Consider the following 7,878-nt stretch of genomic DNA (forward strand, 5'->3'; position numbering starts at 1 on the left):
GGTTAAGCAGCCCCTAATATAGACTATAGAAGCATTCTTCATGAAAAAGGGCTGGCAGTCAATGGAAGCGTGACTGCCTGTTGACTCTTCAGTAGCCAGTCAGGGACAGTGGGAAGAGGAGTGGGGAGAGAAAGGAGTGAGAGAATCATAGGAAACATAACTGCACTGTGGAAAAGGTGATTATAGCCTGGTTCCTTCCCCACCCCCTTCTTCGAGTCTCCCCACTTTGCATCACCCAGATTTTGGGACAGAATGGTTTCAATTCCAGAAAACTATGAAAGGAAAGAATGTCCTACTCACAAATGCTCCTGATTTCCTGAGGAAGGTGCTTCTTGAACAGTTACTTTTAGTCTTGTCCTAAGATGAATTCAATGTACATGTTAGTGAGGCAGAAAGCTGACAAGACCCACAGAAGTGAGTGGAGGGAAGTGATTAATGGCAAGCTTTTTGTCAAGACTTGTAGATGAAAATCCACAATTTAGACAAAAAAACCATAACAACCAGTAGTGAACTCACAAAACTGAAACTGTCCCTTAGTGAAGAAGACAAAGAGATCATCCTTCCATGGTGTAGCAATTGCCAGATTTAATGAAAATTTAAAAAATGCAGTTCAACTAAACATGACTGCTACTCAACCCCTTCTTCTTGTTGCACAGATAATGAAGAGTCTGGAAGTGTTCATGCATATATGAAGAGCTTATGCTGCAATCAAAAGAACATCAATGAAATAGTCTATCCCCCTCTTGTTGACCACAAGAAATACTGATTCTCTAAAGTGAATGGATGATGGACTAGAAAATGTTATCACTCCCAAACTTATAGGAGACAGATCTAATACTATATTTACAAAATATGTACAAATGTAATATATACATGTTTCATGCACACACATATATATTACATACAAATGTAATATATAAAAAAAACTTGACTGAGTATGTTGTACAATAAGAAGGAACAAAGCAAAATGTGGCAATTGTAAGACTGTCAATTGTCAGTGCCAGCTGGAAGAAACTTTTCCCATAATGGAAAGATAATGGTCTCCTTATTACTGCAGGGAAAGAAATTCTTCAAATAACGTGTACCACCAACAATATCCTTGTAGATCTTGTTCCTGGAGATGTAGAGTCAACACAAGTCTCACAGCAGCCTGATATTCTAGATTTAATAGAACAAAGAACATAGTGGTATATAACTGAACAACAGTCATCACTATCCTTTCCACTGGGGATAACATGCAATTTCTTTCTTTTTTTTCTCCCCACTTAATACTAATTTATTTTTTTCCAATTATATGTAAAGATAATTTTCAACATTCACTTTTATAAGATTTTGATTTCCAAATTTTTCTCCCTCTGTCCCTTCCCATCCCTTTCTGCACCCTCTTCCCTAGACAGCAATAAATCTGATATAGGTTATAAACATAGAATCATATAAAATATATTAAACCAAAGGGAAAACCATTAGAAAGAAAAAACAAAAAAAGTGAAAATATTATGCTTTGTTCTGTAATCCAACTCCTACTTCTTTCTCTTGATATGGATAGCATTTTCCATCATGAGTTTTTTGGAATTGTCTTGGATCATTGTATTGCTGAGAAGAGCTAAGTCTATCATACTTATCATCACACAGTGTTGCTATTACTGTGTACAATATTTTCCTGGTTCTGCTCACTTCACCCAGTGTCAGTTTATTTATCAGTCTTTACAGGTTTGTTTTTTTTTTCAAATTGACCTGCTCATCACTTCTTATGGAACAATAGTATTCCATTACATTCATATACCACAACCTGTTCAGCCATTCCCCAATTGATGGATATTCCCTCAGTTTCCAATTCTTGGCCACCACAAAAAGAGCTGTTATAAATATTTTTGGACATATGTGTCCTTTCCCCTTTTTTATGATCTCTTTGGGATACAGACCTAGTAGTGGTATTACTGATGCAAAGGGTATACAGTTTTATAGTCCTTTGAGCATAGTTCCAAATTGCTCTCCAGAATGGTCTGATCAGTCTACAACTCTATCAGCAATATATTAGCTTTCCAATTTTCCCATATCATCTCCAACATTTATCATTTTCCTTTTCTGTCATGTTAATCAATCTGATCGGTGTAAGGTGGTAACTTAAGAGTTGTTTTAATTTGCATCTCTCTAATCAATAGTGATTTAGGACATTTTTTCATATGGCTATAGATAGTTTTAATGTCTTCATCTGAAAATGGCTTGTTCATCTCCTTTGACCATCAGTTGGGGAATGACTTCTACTCTTATGAATTTGACTCAGTTCTCTCCATATTTTAAGGATAAGGCCTCTATTAGAGACACTGGCTATAAAATATTTCCTAGATTTCTGCTTTCCTTTTAATCCTGGTTCTATTGGTTTTGTTTGTACAAAACCTTTTCAATTTAATGTAATTAGAATTATATGTTTTGCATTTCATAATGTTCTTGGTTTCTATTTTGGTCATGAATCCTTCCCTTCTCCATAGATCTGACAGGCAAACTATTCCTTGCTTTCCTAACCTGCTTATGATATCACCCTTTATGTTTAAATCATATACCCATTTTGAAGTTATCTTAGTATATGGTTTGGGATGTTAGTCTATGCCTCATTTTTTCCCATTATATTGTCCAGTTTTCACAGCAGTTTTTGTCAAATGGTAAGTTCTGATCCCAGAACCTGTAGTTTTTGGGTTTATCAGATTTACTGTAGTCATTTGTTACTGTGGCTTGTGAATCTACCCTATTCCACTGATCTAATACTCATTTCTTAGTCACTACCAGGTAGTTTTAATGACTACTGCTTTATAATACAGTTTTAGATCTGGTATGACTAGACAACTTTCTTTTGCAGATTATTCCATTAATTCTCTTGATATTCTAGATCTTTTGTTCTTCTAGATGAATTTTGCTATCATTTTTATAGCTCTATGAAATATTTTTTGGTAGTTTGCATAGTATGGTATGGGACTGAATAAGTAAATTAATTTACTTTTTTTATCATATTGGCTCGGCCTACCCATAAGCAATTGATATTTTTACAATTATTTAGACCTGACTTTATTTATGTCAAAAATGTTTTGTAATTGTGTTCATACAGTTCCTGGGTTTGTCTTGGCAGCTAAATACCCAAATATTTTATATTGTCCACAGTTATTTTAAATGAAATTTCTTTCTATCTCTTGTTGCTGGGCCTTGCTTGTCATATAAAGAAATGCTGATCATTTAGGTGAGTTTATTTCCTAATTTCACATGCTCTTTTCTCCTCTTACTTCTCATCCGTCCCCAATTTTTATGTTAGTTCCTTTATATAAATGTGTGTGTATGTATACATATAGATATCTATATCTATATATATGTATCCCCATAATTACTTTTTTCTCTATTGTGTTTCACAAGTATAAATTCATATTGGCCCAGAGGAGATAACTTATTAGTACACAAGTTGTGCCAAATTAAACAGATCATGAAGTCTCTTTGTCCTGTTGCATGCATATACCTCTCTACCAACTGACAGAATTCCTTTTCTTCATGAGGTGAGACTTGCCCCTTACATTCCTCCATTTTCTGTCACCTCTCCCATTTTTCCTATAGTTACTCTTCCTGCTGAGAGACTAAAGGAGTTATCATTAACTTGATAATAGAAAATACGATACAATTCGTTTGGAAAAATTTGAGGAAATTCATGAGTGGGGGAGTTTACCAGGCCCCAAAATATAATATAAAGTCATCATAGTTATTTGATATAGATTAGAAAACTGAAAAGCACAATAAAAGGTTCTTACCTAAAAAAGAGAATTATTGGGAAAAAAGCCAAATCAAAGGAAAGGACTTTTAAATATTTAGTTTTTTTAAACCAGAACTACAGGGAAAACTGGGACAAAGGAATGATCACTGGTTTTGGAATGAGAGAAAATGGGTTGAAATCCCTCTTCTTTATTTAAAATTATTTTTATTTCATTATTTCCCAATAACATATTAAAAAACTAACATTCATTTTAAAAAAATTAGAGTTTCAAATTTTTTCCCTCCCTTCACCACTTTCCTCTGTTTTGAGAAGACAAGTGATTTGATATTGATTACATATGTGAAGTTATGCAAAGCCTATTTCTATATTAGCCATGTTGGTGAAAAAACCCACAAACAAAATAAAACAATAAAATAAAGTTTAAAAAGTATGCTTCATTCTTCATTCATTATTTATCAGTTTTCTCTCCAGAATTGGGTAGCATCTTTCTTTCTTTCTTTTTCTCTTTTAAAGTCTTTTTAAAAAACATTTTATTTGTTTTCAGTTTCTACAACCACTTCCATATAACTTAGATTTTTTCCCCCTCCCTCCCCCTCCTTCCTCCCTCTCTCTTCCCTCCCTGAGGCAGCATACAATTTTATACAGGCTCTACATATAAATTCCTATTAAATACATTTTCACCTTAGTCATGTTCCACAGAAGAATTAAAATGAATTGGAGAAATTATAAAGCAAACCAAAATGTAATACATAAGAAAATGATCTGCTACATTCTGTGATCAAATTCCATAGTTCTTTCTCTGGATGTGGAAGGCATTTTGCCTTAGAGACCATTGGAAATTTTTAACGTCCTCGTATTGCAATGAAGTTCTAAGTCTACTAGAAAAAATCTTCACACACTGTGGTTGTTACTGTGTATAGGTTTCTCTGGGTTGTGCTCCTTTTGCTCAGCATCAGTTCATATAAGTGTTTCCAGGTGTCTCTGAAGTCTTCTTATTCATCATTTCTTATAGAACAATAGTATTCCATTACATTTATATACCACAGATTATTCATCCATTCCCCAATTGATGGGCATCCCTTTGATTTCTAGTTTTTGGCCACCACAAAGAGTGCCGCTATAAATATTTTTGTAAATGTGGGACCCTTTCACATTTTTATGATCTCCTGGGAATACAGTCCTAGAAACAGTATTGCTGGGTCAAAGGGTGTGCACATTTTTGTAGCTCTTTGGGTATAGTTCCAAATTGCTCTCCAGAGTGGTTGGATCACCTGACAGCTCCACCAACAATGAATTAGTGTTCCAACTCTCCCACATCTTCTCCAACACTTTCATCATCCTGTTTTGTCATGTTAGCCAGTTTGATAGGTGTGATGTGGTATCTCAGAGTTGTTTTGATTTGCATCTCTCTAATCAATAGTAGTTTAGAGCATTTTTTTTCATATGACTATAGATAGTTTTGATTTCTTCCTCTGAAAACTGCCTGTTCATATCCTTTGACCATTTATCAATTGGGGAATGACGTGTGTTCTTGTACATTTGACTCAGTTCTCTATATATTTTAGAAATGACGCCTTTATCACAGACACTAGTTGCAAAAATTCTTCCCCAGTTTTCTGTTTCCCTCCTAACCTTGGTTGCATTGGGTTTGTTTGTGTAAAACTTTTCAATTTAATGTAATCAAAATTATCCATTTTGCACTTCATAATATTTTCTATCTCTTGTTTAGTCAAAATTCTTCCCTTCTCCATAAATCTGATAAATACACTCTTCCTTCCTCCACTAATTTGTTTATAGTATCGATCTTTCTACTTAGATCACATATCCATTTGGACCTCATTCTTGTGTACAGTGTCAGGTATTGGTCTACGCCTAGGTTCTGCCACACTGTTAGACAGTTTTCCAAGCAATTTTTGTTGAAGTGAGTTCTTATCTCAGAAGTGGGGGTCCTTGGGTTTATCAAACAGTAGATTGCTATATTCATTGACTACCATGTCTTGGGTACCTAACCTATTCCACTGGTCTATTGGTTAGCATCTTTCATCATAGGTCGTTGGATCACTGTGTTAATCAAAGTAGCTATGCCTTTCACAGTTGATCATCCTTTCAAAATTGTTGTTACTGTGTACAGTGTTGTCTTAGTTCTGCTCACTTCATTTTGCATGACTTTTTTTCAATTTGCAAGTCTTCTCAGATTTTTCTGAAACCATCCTGCTAATCATTTCCTATGGCACAATATTATTCTATCACAATCTTGTTCAACCATTCTCTCATTGGTTGACATTCCCTCAATTTCCAATTCTTTGCCACCACAAAAAGAGCTGCTATAAATATTTTTGTACAAATAGATCCCTTTCAATTTTCTTTGATCTTTTTGGGGCACAGACCTAGTAGGTGCACTGCTTTATCAAAGGATATGCATGATTTTATAGCCCTTTGGACCTAGTTCCAAATTGTTCTCTAAAATATTTGGATAAGTTCACAACTCCACCAACAGTGAATTAGTTTCCAAAGTTTTCCACAAATCATCCGGTATTTGTCATTTTACTTTTGTGTCGTTTTAGCCAATCTGATAGGTGTGAAGTGGTATCTCAGAGGTGTTTTAATTTGCATTCCTCTAATCAGCAGTGATTTAGAGCATTTTTATATGACTATTAATAAATTTGATTTCTTTTATCTACTAAGAAATGCTTTTATTTTTATGAATTTGGGTCTTTATCAGAGAAATTTACTGTAGAATTTTCCCCCAGTTTTCTGCTTTCTTTCTAATGTTGACTGCATTAATTTTGTTTCTGCAAACCCTTTTAAATTTAATGTAATCAAAATGATAAGTTTTACATCCTATGATGCTCTCTGTCTCTTATTTGGCTATAAACTCTGTCCTTATCCATAGATATGGCAGGTATAGTTTTTGATTCTCCCCTAAAGAAGGGGAAAGACATTACCATCTCACATAATAGGGGTGCATGAGATATAGAGTATACAAACATTGAGGAAAGGGGCATCTCAGGAACCTCACTTTCATCCAAATGAGACAAAGGAAATTAAAATATGCTCACACAAACACACACAGAGTGTATGGTATAAAATACATTAATCTCAACAGAGAAATAAGCAGGGACAGGGAGTTTTTGTTTGCTTTGTTTTGTTTTAATACTCAGAGACCCTCAAGGAATAGTTTTAGAAACAGAAGCAGGAGTTAGCATAGAAAGTCAAAAGCAGAGACTGAGAAGCAGGGAATCAGAGGTAATATCCCCAAAGTGAGTTCCCACAAAAATACACATGAAAAAAAAGCTTTTCTAAATGAGATTTTGCCCTGTGGACATGTTATGCTTCATATCAGTGTGGGACCACAGGGAGCCAAAAAAAAATTATATTTCCTGGAAACAAATGGAAATGCAAATATCACAAGGCCAGAGAGCCTTACTTAATGATCACAGACTGTAAGAGCACATACTCTTACTGTGTTACTGAATTAAAACAAACCAAGGAAACATGAGCAGCTTGTAGTGCTTTATTAACAAGCTGAAGGAAACAAAGTGTTTTACTAAAGAACAACTTCAGGGGTTAGAAAAGAGCAGGCTGAAACTAGTGTTTACTCCCCAAAGCTCTGCAAGTAATCAGCTTTTTATTCTGTAAGACTTTTTAATATAGTGATTTATTTTCCATATATATGTATTATATGTATGAATATGTTTATAAAAGTGTATATATTTGCTTAGGGGGAGGGCAGGGAGAGAAACTAGCTAGCTTGTCCAATATATACAACTAGGTGTTGGTTTGTTTGGGGACATTTGGAACTTTTTGGAGTGTTTTCACTTCTGAAAAAATTACTCTCATATATCCTTGGATTTGGCATTCTCATATCCAAATTTCACAGAAATGTCTACATTGCCACAAAAATGTCCCAAAGTAGAACACCCACATTCTTTCTTACCTCTCTTCTGAAATAATAAACAGATGTGGACATAGAAAAAAATTGCATGTTTTTAAAGCATTAAGCAGGAGCTAGAGTCCACATGATGTTTGCTGGAAGCCAAACCACTACTTAAAGTTTGATTCCTCCTGTCTTCCTGGGTTGCATGCTAAGTTTTTTCTGAATACAGAAAACACAATGTCATTTGTGCATA

General features: G+C 34.6%; 1 pseudogene; it reads left to right on the plus strand.

Moving 5' to 3' along the window:
• The first annotated feature begins 252 nt into the window (after positions 1-252).
• Positions 253-1,234, plus strand: LOC140533896 (fatty acyl-CoA reductase 1-like; annotated as a pseudogene).
• Positions 1,235-7,878: the final 6,644 nt, after the last annotated feature.

This window comes from Notamacropus eugenii, chromosome 3, assembly GCF_028372415.1.
Source record: "Notamacropus eugenii isolate mMacEug1 chromosome 3, mMacEug1.pri_v2, whole genome shotgun sequence".
In the NCBI taxonomy this organism is placed as follows: Eukaryota; Metazoa; Chordata; class Mammalia; order Diprotodontia; family Macropodidae; genus Notamacropus; species Notamacropus eugenii.